General features: G+C 43.7%; 1 protein-coding gene across 1 annotated transcript in view; it reads left to right on the forward strand.

Moving 5' to 3' along the window:
• The first annotated feature begins 1523 nt into the window (after positions 1-1523).
• Positions 1524-12313, forward strand: part of ARHGAP24 (Rho GTPase activating protein 24) — a 214990-nt gene continuing 204200 nt past the window's right edge. Inside the window, exon 1 of the mRNA XM_064651659.1 lies at positions 1524-1816. The gene's annotated coding sequence lies outside the window, so the exon portion shown is untranslated. The remainder of the gene's footprint in view (positions 1817-12313) is intronic.

The raw sequence follows: 12313 nt of genomic DNA on the forward strand, positions 1-12313 counted from the left end.
GTATGGATAACCAGGTAGCTGAATGATTTTGTTTCTGTTAAAGGTAGAAGTTTCTCCAGAGCAGTGGTATCCCATTATACTGCTGCAAGCTATGACATGTCATCTGCTACAGTAAGTAAATGTTTTTCAGACCTCATTTATTGAAAAACCACATAAATCTGATGAATAGATCAGAAAACTGATTGCTTTCAAAAGGCTGTAGTTAATTCTTGTAGTAATCGGGATTTTTTTTTAGTGCTTTCACATTGGGTGGAGCTGGAACCAGCAAACACAGAATTGTAAGAAATGGGTCATGGGAGGGAAGTCGGTGGGAGTGTGTCTAGATCTGTCCAAGCTGCACTCACCAGATGCTGAGATTCTGGGTCATGCAAAATATTTTTTCAGCTTCTATAGATCTTTCAGCTCCAGTCATTATAGGAACACCACGTGTGTAGTATGTGTAGCTGAAAATGTGCAGAGTTTTGTTAGTGTGTACAGTACCCAAAACCCTGCTTGGGCTTGAAAGTGCAATGTTGTGTCATCTTCAACTATTACTAACAGTATTTTTTTCTTATGATTTCATTATGATACAGTACTAGAAGGTGCTTTTTGTTTCATGATGGGGATGCGAAAGAAAAGACCAGCAGCACAGCAACTAGGATTTTCCGAGAGAGGTTGTGCTTCCACCTGAAACCAATACTGTGGGTTCTGGTGCGCTGGACTGAGGCGGTGGGAGGGAGGACGGAGGTTACTCGGCATTCATTGCCCTCTCTGAGTATGGGGAAAAGTGCAGCCTCATGTTCCCTGAGTCACCCGGGAGCAGTCATGTCATTCAGGGAGCGAACGGCAGCTCCCGAAACCCAATTACAGCTGGAGTTTCCGTCATAATTCCCTTTCTGATTTCTGCTGTGCACCTGAGCTGGGCCCTTGGACCCTCCCTTGTACAGCTCCATGGATGAGCAAAATCCCGAGTCCTTCTTAAAAGAGAGCCTCCTGCTAAGTCGCAGAGATGCAGGGCTGTTGGAAGCGGACGAGTCGGGAGCACTCAGTGTGTGCCGAGCTGACTAAAGATGCACCACAGAAATAGAAGCAAGGGGAAGGGGGCGGCAAAACTCTGCGTAGGATCTCGGGGTGTCTGGTGTCCCCTCGTGGGGGGGGGGGGGGGGGGAAAGCAGGGAGTCCCCGGGACGGCTCCCGGCTGCTCGCTCCATCCGCGTCGCTGGGATTTCCAGCGCCGTCTGGGCAGGCGGCCGCGTTCCTTCGGCAGCGGAGCCGGCGGCGCGCCCCGGGGCTGCCCAGCCGCCTGTGAAACCCGAAACCCGAGGGCTGGCCCTCGGCGGGCCGCTCCAGCCCCGAGCCCTCACAACACGGCACACGCGATACACATCGCACGCAGGCACACTGCACATCTCACGCACTCACATTGCACATCTCACACACACATTACACATCACACATTACACATCACACATCACACATTACACATCACACATCACACATTACACATCACACATCACACATTACACATCACACACCCACGCGGTGCCGCTCCGCCCGCCGCCGTGGGCTGCCCCCGGCGGGCACCGCGGGGCTCCCGTGTGATGGTGGCGGCCCCGCCCGCGCACAGGTCGCCTGAGCGGCTGAGGGAGGCGGGAGGAAAAGAAACTTCTGAGCGCAGCCGAGCCGAAATAAGCTGTCGCTGTTGCCCGGCGTGCCCCGAGGAGCCGCCGCGTGTATGGGCGAGCCCGCCGGCCCTGCGGGCGGGCTGTAGGAGCCCCGGGCCGGGGCAGCGCCGGGGGTCTCGCCGGAGCGGGGCAGCGCCGCAGCCGACACCGGGGTAAGGGCCGCCTTTGCCGCTTTTGTCCGGGTGACAGAACCGTGTGGTCTTTGCAGGACAAATTACTGCTGCAGACCGGGAAGCGGTGGCAGCAGCTGTGTGTGTGTGTGTGTGTGACAGCTGTTCTTGTCTGCCGAGTGTGTGTGTGTTTATGTGTGTGTGGGCATCTTTAGATGTTATGTGCTGTTATTTCTTGACAGTGCCAAATACTTCGTAACAGAATCCCTTTCTGTTGGTTTCAGGGGTGCAGGCAGAGTATGCGTGGTCTGACTACTTGTTGACTTAAGTATATTTGAGTCAAAGACCCTTGTGCTTTCTGCCAGTCCCCGTGTTAATGGGTGTCTTGGGTTTGTGATGGTTGTCTTAAAATCTTCCTCCTTCTGCACAAGTGTCCGTAGCAGGCTTTGAGGGGTAAGGTCCTCACTGGGACAGACTTCGCAACAAGGAATCTGTAATCACAAAAGAGTTAGGGAATCTTCCATGGATTTTTAGAACCACTGAGTGGATTTCTTTTTAAGATGAGGGAGTAATTGTCTTCTCATTTTCCTTCATTGGGAAGGATATGGTATGTAATATTTGTCTCTTTCTTAGCAGTAATGTGCATGTATGTTGTCAGTTTGGGAGTTTTCTTATTTCAGCAGGGTGGAGAGTATTAAATAATTCATGTTTGATGATGTTAAAAACGTTTTTACAACAGATGACTGGAAATAAACAGCAGAGGGTTTTTTAGATCGGTACCTTTTAGGTAGAAATAAGAAAACAAATTAACTGAATATGTAACAGAGTGATGTCATAACACAGAATTTATCTAATATTAATCTGAATTCTTTTTGTCTGTGTTAAGTGGCATGGTTGCTGGGAAAGGATGATCATAACTCTTATTAGATCAGCAGGTATTAAGGTGGTGTTATGTTAAGTTTTTCAGTCGTGTGGTAGTTCTGTATCTAGAAGGTGACAATAACTTCTGTATGTTCAGGGGAAAAGGATTCTGCGTGAGGTAAGAATTAAGGGACTGGGATTTATCAATACAAGGGGCAAAGCATCTTTTCCCAGCTAAAAAGGATTTAAGTGGCATCTCATACTCAAAGAAGACATGCAGAGTTATAGCCAGAGGTAGAAGGAAGGATTGAGAGTCAAGTGCTTGTTTCCAGTCCCATGAAATTTTCATGTTGTGGCAGGTTTTGTTATTGCAAAAGGCATCTTCTAGTATGTGATACAGTGACTTATGTTAAAAGTAAATGTGCATAGAACTCATGTTTCTTTGTGCATGGTATCTAAAGTTATTAGTCTGCCTCTTCTTTGATGTCCTGTCTCTCAGCTGTTTTTTTTTTCCCTGTTTCTTTACTTGACTTTCAGTCTTTAATGGAACTAGGTTTAGTCCACCCTGAAAAAACTAAACCAACCAAAAAACTGACAGTAATTAAGTAAAAAATATGTAGAAAATTTAACTAAAAACATGATTCTATATGTAAAGCATGTCTTCTTTGCTCTGTGAGGCAGTGTGGTTTTGGACTCAAATGAAGGGGAGGCTGTGGGTTGTTTCTTTGAGACATGTGCCTCTCCTGTGTTTGCAGGCTGGTGCATGGAGATCATTTTTATGGCCCTATAGCTAAGTTCATTTTTCTGAAAATGGGCTTTAGAAAGACAGAAATTAAGATCCCTTTAAGGGAATGGCCTCACAAGGAGTAGTTTGTAAGGTCATATCTTCAGAAGCAACCAGAATCAAAAACTCCTGTGAGCTCCATGTGCAGCTAAAGCACACGAGCATGTCTTGCTGCTTGATTCAATATCTGGGGCTTTTTTAAATACAGTAGGTGGTAAAAAAAAAAGGGGAGTTGAAATTCATGGAGAGTAGTTTGAAGGGATTTGCATCTGCAACCTTTAGCTTTCTTCTCTGTAGGCTCTTTTGTGTTTATTGTGACCTGATAGCCTTTGGAAGTATGCTTTATTCTTGGAGCTATTACTTACTGGCTATGTAACAAATGTGGATAGAGCCTTTCCCAAATCTTCATTCGTGAAGCCTAGCCATGATTACTTACTGGCTTTATCTATATTGGGCAGAGGGAATGCTTGACATGACTTTTTTTTTTTTTTAATAATCTCCTGAAACAGAGTGTGACACTTCATCATATTGGGGGGGACATTTGTCTTGTATAGTGTTTTGAGAGGGTGAGTGTTTATTAACTTCCAGCCAGGAAGAAAAAGAAAAGGTTGTCTTCTCTTGGCATTCTGAACAAAGAAAAACATTGCAGGAGCATATCTGGTATAGGTTTTCTTTGTTTACTGTGTGGAACTTGGCTTTCTGTAATATTGAAGACTCCAGGTAAGGTGAGTGAGTGGCTGATAGTGTCAGATGATAAGGAAACACACAACTTTTAATGCAACTTCTTACTCCACCACTAGTCTTGGGGGATAGAAACTTAGAAAGACAATAGAGGCCAGATTTCCAGCTTAGATTCTCTTCCTTCATGTAAAACTCTAGAAAGTGTGAGTGATAAGATTTAGTCTATGTTACTTTCTATTATTATGCTAAAGCAAGGATTTCAAGTTAGAATTGTTTTTTTTATAGTTGTTGCCTGCATTTATTTAGAAAGTCTTTATTAGGTTGCACTTTTTTTATTGAAAGCATTCACCAGGCGACTCAAAAATGGATGTGCTTCAGCAGCATAGCAGACATCAACAAACCCTGTGCTGAGGCAGATAAAGGCTCTTCAGTTGCAGAGCTGTAATCAAATGGTGCTGAAATCCCAGTCTTTATAGCAGTGGGAAGGGCATACAGCCTTTGGTGGCATTGGTACTGTGGGAGCCAGAAGAGGCTGCCTTGCCAGGGAGCTGTGCATGAGCTCCCAGGAGCAGCTGGATGGTGTTAGGAAGCAGCACTCTTTTTGGTCTCTATGGTAGCCCAACCTCAGCAGGACAGCCAGCATCTGATGCCTCCCAAGCCTCCTGGTTTTGTCATCTTTGCTTCCAGTAGGTACCCTCAGAACGTGCCTGCAAACCAGCTGTGGCAACCAGTGTAGGTGTCTGATCTTGGTGTGAGGAGCTGCATGTTGAGAACTTCTTATTCTACAGCTTCTTGTATGTTTCCTGACTTTTTCCTTCTGCTTCACCATTTTGCCAGTTACATTTGAGTGATCAAAGTGTGGATGGTAAGGACTGCAGTGAAGCTGCACATCGATTTTGTTTTTAATTGATTATGGCTTCAAAATGAACCATAAGGGTCCCTGATTAGCTTCGATTATAAGCTAGATCATATAGTTTGGAAAAATATCCTGTTTTGCTAACAGAAAATCACTTGATAGACTCTGAATACTCTGCAAAATATCCATTTGATGTAATTGTCATTAGTCAGATCATTGTCATTGTCATTACTGCCAGGTTTTGACCACCAGCTTTGTTAGCTCTGGTTCTTATTAACTCTTTGTATGTTTAATAGCCTTCTTTATCCAAATTTCTGCTTCCTTTAGAGTTACTATCTTATTCTTTACCTTCTTTTTGTAAAAGTGGAAAATGGAGTTTCTCCTTCATTATCTTCTCCCATTCTTTAATTATTCCAACATTTTTTAAATGGTTTCCAGTTTTCCAAAATGCTTCTAGAAGTTTGAAAACCAGTGCTGGAGGTAATGTTTTGGGTGAGGTCCTGTGAAATCCAGAGGCACAATGATCTTTATACTTTCATTTTCCTTGTTAAATATTCCCGTGATGACACTAGAGATGGAGCTGTTGTGTTGAACAGGGACTTCAGTTTTTCCTTCATGGGGATACTCTCAGGTACTGTCAGTTCTTCCCAACTTGTGCACCTGCTGAGCAAGAAGACACAGCCTGGTGCACAGACAAACAGACAGACTGGCTGTCACCTTTCCTCTTTGTACATAATGGCTTCCTTGGTATTTGTCACCTGCACAGCTTTTCAGTCATGATCTTTTTTTTTTCTTCTTCTTCTCTTTTCTTCCAAGTCATTGGCTACACTGCAAAATAAGATAGTTGCTTTGAGACTAGAAACCACCTGCAGTGTGATGCGTTTTTTGTTTATGGTCATGGTCTTTGACTTGTCTGTTGAATATTTGAATTAATTTTGTCTGCCTGGCTCAGCTCTTGTTTCATTGGGCTTTCCTAATGAAAATGTCATGCTCCATCAAACCAGAGGTCTTGGAGGAACACACGAGCTCGTTGCTTTTAACTTCAACAAACTTCTGTTGTTTGCTGTTGTACTTGTTAGTCTGGAGGGGCTTTCATGCTTGATGGCTCAATGAGACAAACCTCAGCAGCACATGTTGAATTCGTTGGTAGTGTGTAAATAATTTATTGTCATGAAATGCTTTTCATTTTCCTATGTTTAGTTCTGTGCAATTTTCTGTAATAGCCATTATGATTAGTAGCTTTTTAGCAAAGACATTTTTCATGTATGTTACTTCCAAGAAGCAGCTGGTATGTTCCTGTTGTCCTTTTCCCACGTCTACCTTTCCTTTTAGAATGGGAATTTAAAAAATAAAAAAAAAGAAAATAGAACTTTAAGTGGACTGGTATTCTTGGGCTATCAAATTGAACAATCACAAAGTGTTAGTGAAATGCTAAAGCCCATCAATATGTCTGTATCTGGGAGGCAGTAAGATCCCTCTAGAAATCACTAACTGGGAGAACCAAACATACTTTTTCATGGGTTAGTGGGGTCTGGGCCAAAATAGGTTGGCTATTCCCTTATTTTGAGCTATTTCCATGTTTTGGAAAGTGCTCCTTCAGTAGGCAGAGAAAGTAGCCTTCCAGTTAATCCTTACTCAGTTGACTCAACCTCAGCTCCAGCAGCAGCATCCTGGATTTTCCATAAGCTGCCTTTCTAGCTGTTTCTTTAACCTCCCCCAGCCACCACATGCTCTGCTGTGAGAAGAAAAATGTGAAGAAGGATAACAGTGACACCAGGGGAGGAAAGTTCTAGTAACTGGCAGCTTAAGCTGGAAAAGGTCTTAAAAAGGGTGACAAGAATGGTCAAGGACAGCAGAGCTTCTGTGCAGGAAACAGTGCAGCAGGAAGGAACGTTTCAGCCTGGAGATGAGATGGCTGCATTAACGAGTGGCAGGCAGTGGGTAAGCAGAGACTGGTTCTTCCCTTATTTTCCAATAGAGGAATCCCAGGGTGTATGCAGGAGTGATGATGGCAGGCTCAAAAGAAGTGAAAGGAGGTAGCATGAGATGCAAGTAAGGTGTAATTAAGATGCTTGCCAGAAAGTGCAGAGGTTAGTAAAGGAAAAACCCAGTTTTGAGGGGTAACTAGCTGAAAGTACTGCTCTGTGCTTGTCTTGGTTATCCTGTTTGTCTCTGAGGTTTTACTTCAGTCACATTGAAGAGGGGATGCTGGGCTGGATGGGCTTTTTCTGTCCCATGGAAGCCATCCATTTGTCCAGTTTTGACCCTCTTGTTTTAGTGTTGCTTATGTAGTGGGGAAAAAAAGTTGTTTGGAGCTTGATGGAAAGGAGCTGACTGACCACAGCAGACCATTGCTTACCTTCTTCATGAAGACTTACCTTCTTCAGCTGGAAATGTGTGGATATAAAGAAGGGTAAGTGTGGGTGTTGCAAAGCAAGTTGTGATGGATCTTTGTGCTTTTGATTTTTAAAGATCACAACTTTGTTTCCAAGTAGTGCTGTGGGAATGTGTGTAGGCACCATCTCACAGGATGAGTATTTGGAAAATGAGTTACAGGAATGGATCATGTGTGGAGCAGAGACCCCCTGAAGCATGCTGGAGCTTAGTCAAATAAGAAGTCTTTCTCTCCACACCCAGCTTGACAGCTGGCACTGTAGAGATGGAAAATGAAGAAGCTGAAGTGCTACTGTGCTCCAGCAACCCCAGTGTACTAAATGACTGTTTAGCAAATGGGAGAGTACTACAGTCAAGGGTGACTTAAAGTATGCTTAAGGCCCCTCTTGAGTTGCTTGAGAAATAATAATGATGCAGAGGCTACAGGCAATTTGCTTTACTTCTCATTCTTCAGATCCTACTCTGCGGATCTGCTGGATGTGGCAACTACCCCCCATGGCCAAATTGGTTGATAAATCTTTCTTTTCTTTTTTTGGGGGGGAAAACGTTACAGTAAATCCCAAATGAACTGGGCATTGTATAGTAGCTCCAAGATCTTGTTGCTACCATGGCCATGTGTATTTAGAACTAGCTACTTTAATTTAGTTGATTACTACTGTAATAGTGTTTTACTCACATTCACTTTACCTACTTGGGCATAGACCGGGAAATAAGAATTATGCAGTTATCAACATATGGCACAGAGCACGGTAAAACTCATTCTTAATGCTGTTACATTCCTATTGGAGTGTAACAGATTGCTGCAGTTCAAAAGACAAGTACGTGAACACAGACATGTATCTAGGAGATGAAGACAGACTTCTGGAAATCTATTTATTTAATGACATAATTGCTAATTTCCAAGTGTTGTCTTGGAAAGAGTGCTGAGTAATTTGGGGTCTTACTGTTGTTACAGATGAGATAACAATGAAGGAAAAAGCTGTGCTCTACATTTGCTTATAATTATAAACTACCTACCATGGAATTTTGATTGTCCAGAAGTCAGAGCAAGCAGCCTACTTGCTGTATAAGCTTTTATATGGTGGAGCCTCTAGACACTTCTTTCAAGGGTTTGGGTTTGTGGTTGTTTTCTCTGTGTGTTTGTGTGTCTGTGGTGGACTCGTGTTGAGCTTTTACCTCTTATCCGTGATTGAGATCAAAATTGCGTGTTAGATGCCTGGATAGTCACTGTGGTTATCCACTACTAAGTGGTATTGCAAAACACAAACCCAGAAATCCTGGATGCTAGAAAGAAATCTTTTCTCTGGCAGTTACAATATTTGTGCAGCTGTTCCCACAGATGTTTCGTTTCTTTCTTCTTTTTTTTTTTTTAAATTTCTCCTAAGAAGTAAGGAAACTGAGAGAGAATTATTAAAGGGCCTGCCTGGAGAAAGGGAAAACTTGCAATGCCTTTTAGTTTGGAGATAAATGATGGACCTTCTTTTGAAAGGACTGAATTCTTACTTTATGTTTGTAAGTACAAGGCCTTCTTAGGCCCTGTAGAGCTGAATGGAAGTGTCCTAAAATGGAAACTTTGCAAATGGTCTTTGAGAGTCAGAACCTGTGGTAAATTGGGATCTTAATAGCATTGCTGGAACCCAAATTGACCCAACTTCAGTGTTAAATTTGCTCAGTTTAGAAGTGAATAGAAAAAGTACTGGTCAAAAAGCTTGTTCTGACAGAGCTCTGCCCTGTGGCTAAAAGTGAAATTTCAGAATGAAAACATCATAGCAAACACTCCCCAACCCCCAGTCAATAACTGATTTCGAGATTGAGGACTTATCTTCATATGTAAGACAGATTTATTCACTGTTTAAAAAAAAGCAAATACAATTCTGTTATATGGCAGTGAGAATACAGCTCAGGTAAAAATTCTTCAAAAGCCAGTACAGTAATTGGAATGCAAAACATTAATATTTGGTGCATGATGGTGAAACCCCTTCCCCTCCTTGGAGAATTCACGGCTCAAACTGGAGTCAGTTAACTTCATCCGTCAGAAATATGTAATAAATAATATTTAGGAAAACATGTATTTGTATAAATAGAGATCTCTGTCTTGATGCCAGCAGCTTTCTTAGGTTGGATTTTTCTCTTGGGGGGCACAAGTAAGTTAGCAGGAAGAAGCTGTAAGAAGGCATGTTGTAAGCAATGTTTTTGAGTAATGAAAACTTAAAAAAATATATATATATTTGTCTGTAAGCAAAAGGGACCTGGTGCTTTTGGGTTGTTTAATTTTCCATGTAACCTGGGATGAGTGTGATGTCTGCTGCCTAGACTTAACCAGCCATGCTTCAGTCCTGTTTCTTAAGAGAAAATCAGACCTGACTTTGTGTATTTTGTGAAAATGAGATAGCAGTCTTAATCTTGGCACATAAATATGTCAGGTGGGTAAAAATCAGGGACAGAGCAAGAAGTAAATTAGTGTAAACTGTCCATGGGTGTGCTGGGATGAAAAAGAAAATTCTAACAGAGTAAGGAGTTCCTGAGTAGTCTTGGAAATACTGGGTTGGGGGTGAGGGGAAATATTAAAATAGCTGTTTTGATGGTGTTTTGTCAGTGTCTAAAAGTAACTGTGTTGCTGGCTCCCATGGGGTTTTAGAAGTTGGTCTTAATGGTTAGGGAGATTCTTTCCTGTCATATGTGACAAACTGTGAAAAAGTAGTCTAGTTCTGAACATTAGGAATACTTTACATGTATTGTAATGTGTGCCAGGGCAAAAATATAACTGACTTCAACATGCTAATAGTAGGATGCTTATTATATTCACTGTGATGATTCTGTCCTGTAATGAGCCAGCTATTAATTCATTTAGTAGAATCATTTAGGTTGGAAAAGACTTCAAGATCATCAAGTCCAATCTTTAACCGAACATCACCATGCAAACTAAACCATAGCACCAAGTGCCACATTCAGTTGTTTCTTGAACACCTCCAGGGATGGTGACTCCACCACCTCCTTGGGCAGCCCGTTTCAATGCTTAATCAGCCTTTCACTGAAAAATTCTTCCTGATTTTCAACTTGAACCTCCCGTGGTGCAGCTTGAGGCTATGACCTCTTGTCCTGTTGCTGGTTTCCTGGGAGAAGAGGCCAACCCCCACCTTGCCACAACTCCCTTTCAGGCAGTTGTAGAGAGCAATAAGGGCTCCCCTGAGCCTTCTTTTCTCCAGGATAAACACCCCTAGCTCCCTCGGCTGCCCCTCATAGGACTTACTCTCTAAACCCTTCACCAGGTTCATTGCCCTTTTCTGGACACACTCCAGCTCCTCAATGTCTTTCTTACAGCGAGGGGCCCAAAACTGGGCACTGCACTCAAGGTGTGGCCTCACCAGTGCTGAGTACAGAAGTAAAATGACTTCCCTAGTCCTGCTGGCCACACTATTTTTGATACAGATCAGGATGCCGTTGGCCTTGGCCACCTGGGCACACACTGGCTCGTGTTCAGCTGCTGTTGACCAGCACCTCCACGCCTTTTTCTGCTGGGCCTCTTTCCAGCCACTCTTCTCCAACCTGTAGCACTGCAGGGGGTTGTTGTGACCCAAGGGCACGACTCAGCACTTTGCCTTGTTGAAGCTCATACAACTGGCCTCTGTCCATCAATCCAGCCTGTCCAGATCCCTCTGCAGAGCCTTCCTACCTTCCAGCAGATCAACATTCTTGCGCAACTTAGTATTGTCTGTGAAATTACCAAGGGTGCATTTGATCCCCTCATCCAAATAAAGATATTAAACAGGACTGGCCCCAGTTCTGAGCCTTTGGGACTGCCATGGACTGCCAGTTTCTCCAGGAGAATGCCATGGGAGGCAGTATAAAAGGCTTTAGTGAAGTCCAGGTATACTACACACCTTTCCCTCATCCACTAGGCAGGTGAGCTGCCCATAAAAGGAGATCAGGTTGGTCAAGCAGGACCTGCCTTTCCTAAACCCATGCTGGCTGGACCTGATTCCCTGGTTGTCCTGATGATCACTTCCATAACCTCCCTGGTCATCAAGATCAGGTTGAAAGGACCGTAGTTCCTCAGATCCTCCTTCCTACCCTTTTTGGAGATGGGCATCACCCTGGCCAGCCTCCAGTCATCTGGGACCTCCCTGGTGAATCAGGACTGATGACAAATGATGGAGAGTGGGTTGGTGAGCTCTTCCACCAGCTCCCTCAGTACCCTTGGATGAATCCCATCCTGTCCCATAGACTTGTCAGTGGCACAGGAGGTCACTCCCTCCTCCTGGATTGCAGGGAACCTATTCTGCTCCCCGTCCCTCTCTACCAGCTCAGGGCGTGACTGCCCTGGGGATAACCATTATTTCTGGCTGAGGCAAAGAAGGCATCAAATACCTCAGCCTTTTCCTCATCCATGGTGACAGTATTCCCCTCTGCATCCAGTAAAGGATGTAGATTTTTCCTTGGCCCTCCTTTTGTTGTTAATGTATCTATAAAAACACTTTTTATTATCTTTCACAGCAGTGGCCAAATTGAGTTCTAGCTGAGCTTCCATCTTTCTAACTTTCTTCTTATGTGACATTATGACATCTTTGTACTCTTCCTGAGTACTTTGTGCTCTACCCTTCTTCCAAAGGTCATAAACTGTCCTTTTTTTCTCCCCAAGTTCCAGTGAAAACTCACTGTTCAGCCAGGCTGGTCTTCTTCTCTGCTGTCTTTCAGCATGTTAATCTTTCAGCACATAGGGACAGCCTGCTCCTGCACCTTTAAAATTTCCTTCTTAGAGAATGTCCCCCCTTCCTGGACCCCTGTGTATTTAAGGACTGTTTCCCAAAGGAATCTCTGAACTAGTGGCGTGAACAGGCTGAAGTCTACTCTCTGGAAGTCCAAGGTAGAGGTTTTATTGACCCCCTCCTCCTTACTTCACCAAGAACTTAAATCTCTATCAGTTTGTGGTGCCTAAGGTGGCCTCTGACCACCACATCTCCCA

The sequence above is a fragment of the Pseudopipra pipra genome, chromosome 4 (genome assembly GCF_036250125.1).
Source record: "Pseudopipra pipra isolate bDixPip1 chromosome 4, bDixPip1.hap1, whole genome shotgun sequence".
NCBI lineage: Eukaryota > Metazoa > Chordata > Aves > Passeriformes > Pipridae > Pseudopipra > Pseudopipra pipra.